Source organism: Mugil cephalus, chromosome 17 (genome assembly GCF_022458985.1).
Source record: "Mugil cephalus isolate CIBA_MC_2020 chromosome 17, CIBA_Mcephalus_1.1, whole genome shotgun sequence".
Classification (NCBI taxonomy): domain Eukaryota; kingdom Metazoa; phylum Chordata; class Actinopteri; order Mugiliformes; family Mugilidae; genus Mugil; species Mugil cephalus.
The window spans coordinates 15,218,942-15,227,506 of NC_061786.1; the positions used below are offsets into that span (position 1 = coordinate 15,218,942).

At 41.2% G+C, this 8,565-nt stretch overlaps 1 long non-coding RNA gene and 1 other non-coding gene across 3 annotated transcripts; both read left to right on the top strand.

Annotated features, from left to right (window-relative positions):
- Window positions 1–4,802: 4,802 nt before the first annotated feature.
- LOC125023970 lies at window positions 4,803–7,936 on the top strand. Of its 2 annotated transcripts, XR_007114685.1 has the most exons (4): window positions 4,803–6,062; window positions 6,325–6,493; window positions 7,176–7,318; window positions 7,462–7,936. It is a non-coding gene; the product is annotated as an uncharacterized LOC125023970 (long non-coding RNA). The 2 variants fall into 2 exon arrangements; XR_007114684.1 differs by having other exon boundaries at window positions 7,176–7,936.
- A 348-nt stretch (window positions 7,937–8,284) lies between these two features.
- trnak-uuu lies at window positions 8,285–8,357 on the top strand. Its single transcript has one exon. It is a non-coding gene; the product is annotated as a tRNA-Lys (tRNA).
- Window positions 8,358–8,565: the final 208 nt, after the last annotated feature.

The following is an 8,565-nucleotide window of genomic DNA, read 5'->3' on the forward strand; positions in this document are numbered from 1 at the left end:
CTAGAAATACTACATAAACTTTACTCTGAACGTGGGGCGTTTTGAAACGCATGCACGACGCATGCGCACAGTAGGACGGGCTCTCCGTACGATGCATGCAGGACCACAGAGAAGGGTGTGGCACGAACGAGAGTCATGTCGCAGGTAAGTTATTACTGTTCTGTTTTAAAATTTGCGATAATATATAAGCACCGCCTTGCGAATACAAAGAGGCTTCGCTGGCAGTTTTCTTTCTTTCTTTCTTTTTTTTTTTTGATATGAAGCTAGTTAGCACGGCTCGTAGCGTGGCTGTGCTAACTAGCACTTTTGACCAAATGTGTGTGTTTTAGTATCGATACTCATAATAATTGTCTATATTTTCACCAGTCTGCACTAATTTGGGTTAACAACTTTTTTTTTTCGTCACAGTAGACAGTTATTTCAAATCTACTAAATTACTTCATAACAGCAAATACTACAGATATATAAAATTTAATTCAAATTTTGGGTAAAATGATGTTCCTACCTGTGGAAAACAAGTAGACTTTACTTAATTTGCTTAAATAAATATAACTTAAAACTTAGATGTAACTAAGTAAATGTTACTTAATATCTTCACAATTGTTATGTTTTATGGTAAGTAAAATTTACTTGATACCTGCAAGTGAGTGTTACTTGATATTGCAGAATTAAATTTTTACCACATTTGCATGCAAATACTTAAAGTAAAGTACTTAAGTAAATCTTATGAGTTATTTTTTTCAGTGCAGGATACAGCCTGACACAGACACACACACACTAAAATGGTTTAGGAACAACTCAAAAAACATGAAGAAAGGCATGGATGTGGCCTCCAAATTCTCAAACTGATCAAGTGTCTGTGGGGTGCACTGGAACAGGCCTAATCCACGGAGGCCCCTCCCCTCAACTAATAGGGCCCATGGTGGTCATAATGTTATACCTGATCGTGTGTGTGTGTGCGTGTGTGTTGTGACCTATAAAATTTATCCATTTAGACTTTTGTTTGAACTTTTCAAGTGGGACTTTTCAAATAATGGCTTGAAACATGTTTCATAAGGTTACAGTGATCTCGACCTTTGATCTTTGATCGCTGTATTGTATTTGTCTTTAAAATATGTCATAAAAAAACTGCTGAAACATTTGTGGATGTACAGTAGTTTTCCACTGTAATCGAATGCAATCATATTACACGTCAACCATACCCCAGGCCCTCAGATTTCTACAGCTGTTTTGGTGAGTAGACATGTTTCCACCATCAAAAAGAAATCACAGAAATGAAAAGCAGGTTGCAATAATCAGGAAAAATATTAACAATCCCGAAAAGATCAGATCACTCTGTCCAAAAGAGGAATAAAATATTATTCCTCTTTTGGTCATAAAATAGTATGCCTTGCGTCACTTTTATGCATTTATTTATATATTTTTTAGAACATTTAAATGGGTTATAGTGTATTAATCAGAAAAAAGGAGGTATTTTTATTCATAGTTACTCCGTTAAATTGACTCCTCGATGCGTTACAGCGTATGATCCAGTCGGATGGTCTCATTTCCTGAGTTCTTGCTAACAGACACGGAGGTATAAACACATTTTCATCTCAGTCTTGACAAGGAAGCAACCAAATAACAAAATGTCACACTGTTTTCTAGAGGTCGACCAGAACTCTCGTGTAAAACAACGTCCTGACAGCTGCAGACACTAACTTGGACCCGATAGTCACGGAGGAATGTCAGAGAAGTCCAGCGACACCATCTGTATCACAGCACCTGCGGTTTATCTGCAGCCGAGATAAACACAAATATTCACACATCATTCTACGCAAAACCTCCTAAACACATCATGCACTCCCTGTTGTGAGAGATTAGGCCGACTATCTCCTGCCTGCTCTGACAGGATACGAGCGATAGGACTTTGAAAATGACATTTTTGCCAGCAGACTGTAAAGACCGTTACGTGACAACAGAGCATCTCATGAAGGTTGGAAAAAGAGGAAAGAAAAGATTGATATCAGACTCTTAGCCGCTCCGCTCCCATCTTCTATCGATGTTGACATTTCAGAGTGTTTCATATCATGTCAGAGTGTGGTTTTGAAAATACGCCACTGACACTGCGGTTCTGAGGCCGGGCTGTGGAAAACAGATACGAATGTGTGTTTTTTTTTTTTTTTTTTTTCAAATGTTTAGGATTTCCAAACCCAACGTGAATAGACCCTGATATTCTATATAAATAACAAGCGTGTGCCCACGTCGATGCACAAATCCAGAAATGAATCACAGACAGTGAGATAAAAACATCTCACTGGCTCTTTCATCTGGTTTCCTTTATAATTTTTCCATCTCGTGTTTATCCCTCGAGCGAAACTATGCATCTTGTTTTGCAATCAGTTCGCCTTTAATCTGTTTGGGACATTGTCTCCCCATCTATCAGTACACAGGTGAGTTATCGCTGCAGCCCTGCATCCTGCCAAGCGTGGGGTTTCACAGCTCAGGGGCCACTATCTGGTCTCGCGCAGAACAACTATCTTCACATGTGGGCCAGAGGGCGGACATGTCCACAGCTCGCAAGATCAGACGCAGGGCTGAGCCACGCCGTGATATGCCCCCGCTGAGGCCATGTTGCAAACCTTCGGGAGATTACAGATGAGCAGATTGAAGGTATCATTGCATTGCATGCGACGGGGCAGGTGGGCGTCGCCGTGAGACGGGGAGAGGAGCGCAAAATAATAATGAGATGACGTGCTGTGAAGTGGAACATTATTTGGGTTTCCCGTCACCTTTCGTGTTTTTCGGAGAAACGGGAGAGAGGATCGTGTTACTTAATGCTCTGTTTGAAACTTCAAACATGGAATTTAAAAAATCCTATGAAGACCAAACATGAGCAGATAAGATCATTCAACATATGCCATGTTAATCAGACAAATGCACTTATGAGAGAAGTCTGAGCAACCTTTTTTGGCCGTCAGACTTTCCAGTTTCTCTTATTTGTTAACTTTACGCTTGGTTTGGGATAATTGACATGGATGGCCAATTTTTCAACATTTTCTTCAGCTGTCTGTTGACTTTAGCCTATGTTTACACAATGCATTTACACAGGGTCACTGTTGTAGCCAGTGTGAGCCATTTTAATGCTTCAGAGTGCTTACACTGCTAAAAGCTGATTGGCACTGGGATATTGCCACTGCCTTGAGTTAACTTGTGTACTTCAAACCATTACCTTAATCGAAAGAGGAAAGACGCCACAGGGGACGGGCGTGTACAACCACTAAGGTCACGTTCACACGTACAAAAACGATCCGATTTTCCTTGGTGTTGAGTTGAATATTTCCTCCGTAAATGACAATCCATTGCGAAACCGCATCTAGTTATAGAAAGGCTGTAGTACGTATCCCAGGCCTATGTATGGCGCTGTTTCTGCTAGAGACCTCAGCCAAAAAAAGAAGAAGAAGAAGAGGTGGCGCATGCGCATCAACCTTGTGCACCATATACAAACACACTGCAAATTATTTGGTTCTTACCAAGACAAAAAAACTTAGATTTAGAAGTGCAAGATAATTTGTCTTTTTCAAGTGTTTAACTTGCTTATTTCTAGATTTAGCAGTCTTAATTTAAGAAATCTTGTCAAGTGAAATTATCTGTCAATGCAGCAAGATAATTTCACTTGTTTTTAGTGTTTTTATCTTGTTTTAAGACCCCTTTTTAAGACCTTTTTTGCAGTGTGTACAGTCAGGATTGCAGTCTGTAATGCGTTTTAGCTCATGTTAGTGGTGAAGTAACAGAATATATTGGCCCTAGCCACCCAACAAGGGTCAATATCTGATGCAGCACCGTCACAAGCCTAACATTAATGTTGTTGTTATGAGACGCGGGGGGCTAGAGGGTCGGAGGATGACGGGCGAGACTAGGGCGATAACATCATCGTGTTTGTAACAGGCTGACTGGATTTGTGTAAACATTGCCGAAGAAAGAGGGAGCACTGAGCGATATAAATGAGGAAATTCATTTTGGATAGGTCCCAGTTGTTGTCACCTGTGTCACTGCAACATGCAGTTACATTTCTGGGGAGGCACATGTGAGGCTACTGCCTGAGCTACGGAGTTAGAACGTAGAACAAGTGCAGAAACATCTAGTTTGAGGCTTTTCCCTGAAAGTGTACTCCCGGTTGAGACTGTCCCTTTGACCTAAGTGACAGAGAAGTGTTATGTGAAGCTGTGTCTCGGGAAAGTGTGTGAGAGTTAGCCACATGACTTACAGAAGTGCAAAAAAATGCAGTTCATCGAGTTGCCGCTTGAGGCTGGCTGCAAAAGAGAGCAAACCCCCCATAGACCTCCATGTTAAAAAGCGCCTAACTTTACAGCATTATTAAACATGTTTACAGCCTAGGTTCAAAAAATAGTTTTGGTCTCACTTGTTTATTTCACTATTCATGACAACTGTACGGGGGGCGAATTTTTTTCTAACTTGTTCTTTTAAGTTTTATTAAGGATTACAATTTTGCATAATTAAGGGCGTTCCTGCTTCGAGTGACCAGCGATAGCCTAAGCTAACTGGTAGCAGGCGGTTGGGGGGATGGGTTTCAACGTCCGACACAACCCCCTACATCCATATTAGGAGTATCCACGTGTATATGGAGTAAAGCTCATCCAACATGGCGACGGCGTGCTCCGCCCACTTTGGGCTTCATTTTCGAGGTTCAGAATCCAGTGGGTGAGATCACAGTGGGTCTGTCCATAGTACATACAGTGGAGTATCACTTCATCATTTTAGAAAGAAAGAAAAAAAGAAAGAAAAAAAGAGAGGGAAGAGCCCGGAGAGCGGTAGCGGGGGAGCGACAGTCTGTATCTTCCCCTCCAATCACGTCGCTCCGTCTCCATCTTTCTCCATCTTTGCTTCGGCCAATCGCCGTAGCCATTGTCCAAAATTGCCCGGGCGGACCAATCGCCGCCCGCCGTCTCCATCTTTGCTCTCGGCCAATCCCCGCGGCCATTGTCCAAAATTGCGAGCCGGACCAATCGCGGTCCGCCATTTCCATCTTTCCGACGGCCAATCACGACGGCGCATCTCCAAAATTCAACCGTCCGGCCTTCACGCAGCCGCAGAAGACCTCTACTGTCATTTCAAATTTACCGCCTCGAATGATTGGAAAGACGTACAACCTTCAGCTGCCTGTAACTACAAAAGGTAAATATGTGGCTAATATCATTGTATTCCGTCAGCTGTCTAGCTTGCTCGGTGTTAACTTTTCATTCATCGCAAAACGTAAACACGCTCCTTTTTAATGTTGTATTAAATAAACTAGCGGGTAGCTAGGCAGATATTAATAATATATTAAAGAGAGAAATAACTATTAAAAAAAACGACTTTGACGTCGCATCGCATGTGTAGTTCAAACGTGACCGTTGTGCTCCGACAGCAACGTACGTTACTGTAACTCCCGGTAACGTACAGTAACGCTCCATCACTGTAACGTACTGCTTATCAGTATGCCAGTATGACGTCAGAGTATGAGAGTATGTTCTTATGTACTTTTAGCATAACATTATGAATGAAATCTGTATAGTTTTCACTTCTGTTGTCACAAAAGTCTTGAATATGCAGTGTTACCAGTTAATAATAAGCTACAGTAACGTTAGGCAGTAAATCTGTCTGCTGGTAACATTCACTTCTGTTGTAACCACTGTCTTCAACATGCCTAGCTGCTACTGGTAGGCTACTAGTTGATAATAAGCTAGTATTCACTTCTGTTGTCATAAATATATAATATGTAGGCTACTGCTGTTAGTTTATAATTAGCTGTTTGTTTGTGTGACTGTATGCAAGTAAGAACCTACGATGTGCACAAATATCTGTGTATTAGTAAGTTACAAAAGTGTGCACATTGGTCATATTTGTGTCATGAGCAAATATTAGCTGTATTGGTATAAATATCATTTTCCTGTTAATAACAGATGGGTCCAAACAAAAAAAACAGGGCCGTGGGAGAGGAGGAGGAGATCAGGCGTTTGGCCTCTGAGGCAGGAAACAGACCAGCACCTCGGCAGAAGAAGTGGCATGATCTATATCTGAAGGTAAACCTGGACAGAGTGATATGTGTATCATATTAAATGTAAAGCTATGACATATTTAAAGGGAACACCTTCTTATTCGCTGTCAAACATAGAGATTGAAAAATGCCCAATGCAGATGAGGGGACAGATGTCACTGTTTGGAGGTGCACAGACCTGTAAATGTGGTTTTCATGTAAAGAACGTATCTGAAGTCTCTTATGACGTGCTGGTGTTGAATACTGTTGTATTACAAATTGTTTTTATCTTGTCTGTGAACCTGTAGCCTTCCAGTTCGCTCCTTGTCTCAGTGCATCCAGGAACCTCATGTACAGTGGAACAGCAGCCAGGGCCTTCACCTGGTGAGACGCTACAGCCAGGACTCTACCTGCAGATTCACCACCACCACCACCACCAAAGGATGTCTCCTTAGCTAGTGGTGAACCTTGGCATCAGTAAGTAATGAGGATTTACTTGTGCTGATATTTACATTATTATTATTAGAATTATTATTAATATAACTCCGGTTTCCTCCCACCTCTAAAGACATTCTCGTTAGGCTGATTGGTGACTCTAAATTGACCCTCGGTGTGAGTGTGAGTGTGAATGGTTGTGTGTCTCTGCGTTAGCCCTGCAATAGACTAGAGACCTGTCCACCTGTCCAGGTTGTACCCCACCTCTCGCCCGATGCCAGCTGAGATATGCTCCAGCAACCCCCACGACCCTAGTGCAGGATTAAGTGATACAGAAGATGAGATGAGATGAGATTATTAATATACTCAACTATAAAAAATATACAAAGCCCCAGTTAAGGTCATTTTTTTCTTTTTGTCAGTTTACAAAGCCACAGTTTAGTGGCTCTCATGGTGCCATGTTAAAGCCAAACTTAAGTTTGGCTGGGTAGCATTCACTTATGTAAAGTAAAGAGAAAGATTCATAGATAGACTTTGATTTAATAAATACACTGGTACACTGTTATTGTTTTCATATAGCAGTAACTATAGTGGGGCTTTCATGCATTCATTCCATGTTTAATGTATTTGGTTTTATTGACTGCTGTGCCAATAATGATAGATTCATTCATTCATTACCATCTACGGTCATCATATAATGTGAACTGTGCCTTCATTCCCTCAGACCTCTGATGTATCCAGCCCCATCACAAGCCCCACAAAAAGAAAAGTGTCACCACCTGGACGCACACTGTTTCTCCTGTGTCTCTTCCTCCTTCTCCTGTTCCTGTATCAAGCCTCTTCCATTCTGCCTCCACTGCTACAGCTGTAAGAACATATTCTACTACACTTGAAACAGGAGCTGCTCTTGAGTAGATTGTTATCATATCTATGTATTAAACTTATTATTTTAAGTATTTTATTTTCTTTATATTAAGTGTTATCTGCCACCTCCTCCTGTGTCTCCCCAGGAACCCCCTCTGCTCCTCTCACCTTGCCATTGCCTAAAAATGTGGGGATCGTACCTGTTTCAGATGCTGCCTGGCTGCCCACAAAGCTGCTAAAGACATTTCAGCAGCCCTGTGGAAAGACCAGCGTCTTTTCAAAGACCTGAAACTGTGGTATGATCCACCAGAGTCCTCCCTCATATACCATTAGGTCCTCACTCCTGAGCGCTTCTTCCACCACTGACTTCTCTTATGGAAAAAACATGGTGTGACATTCTTTGTCAATATGTATATAATGTAAATAGTTTTAAAAGAAAAAAGTCTTAATTTGCTGCTGTTCTATTTTGTTTTTTAACTTTAACACACGTGTTTGTGAGTGTGTGTGTGAAATTTGTAATAAATTTGTTACATTTCAGTGACTGTCTTCATTTTTTACTGCAAAAATGCAAACTCACTCATAGAAAACGATAACATTGTTGCAGTACTTCATTCAGAAATATTAAAATTGACTATAAAAGTACATTTAGGTACATGTGATAACACTTGGTAGTAGTCTGTGTTAAAGGCCTCATGTTCCAACGGTGGAATCGAACCAGCGACCTTTGGGTCAAGAGCCTCCTATGCTTTTCTGCAGTTAAGTGTCATATTTGGTTAAATTTCTCTAATTAATAGACCAGAATATGTGTGATTTTACTTGTGATGGACAGCAGAGACACTAATAACTACAGGGTTCTTCCATCTTTTCAAAATTTCCTCTCTTTTCCTTCTTTTTCCTTCTTTTTCCTTCTTCCCCCTTCTTCCCCCTCTTCCTTCTTCTTCCCCCGCCTATCCAGACTATTGTTCCCCAGCTTTAGCTCAGTCGGTAGAGCATCAGACTTTTAATCTGAGGGTCCAGGGTTCAAGTCCCTGTTCGGGCGGTAGTATTTTCTGCAACTTCCCCATTCCACCGTGCTGTGTGACAGTTAAAGGTTTTCTATTCCATTCTATTTTATCAAGGAAGACAATGAACCAGGCTGCATTGAATGAATTAAACCAAAAACCAGAGGCAGCCCTGTCTATCTGTGCATATAATTGCATCAAGTGATCAGTATCGTATATAATTCTACTACGTAGTTCCTCTATATCTGT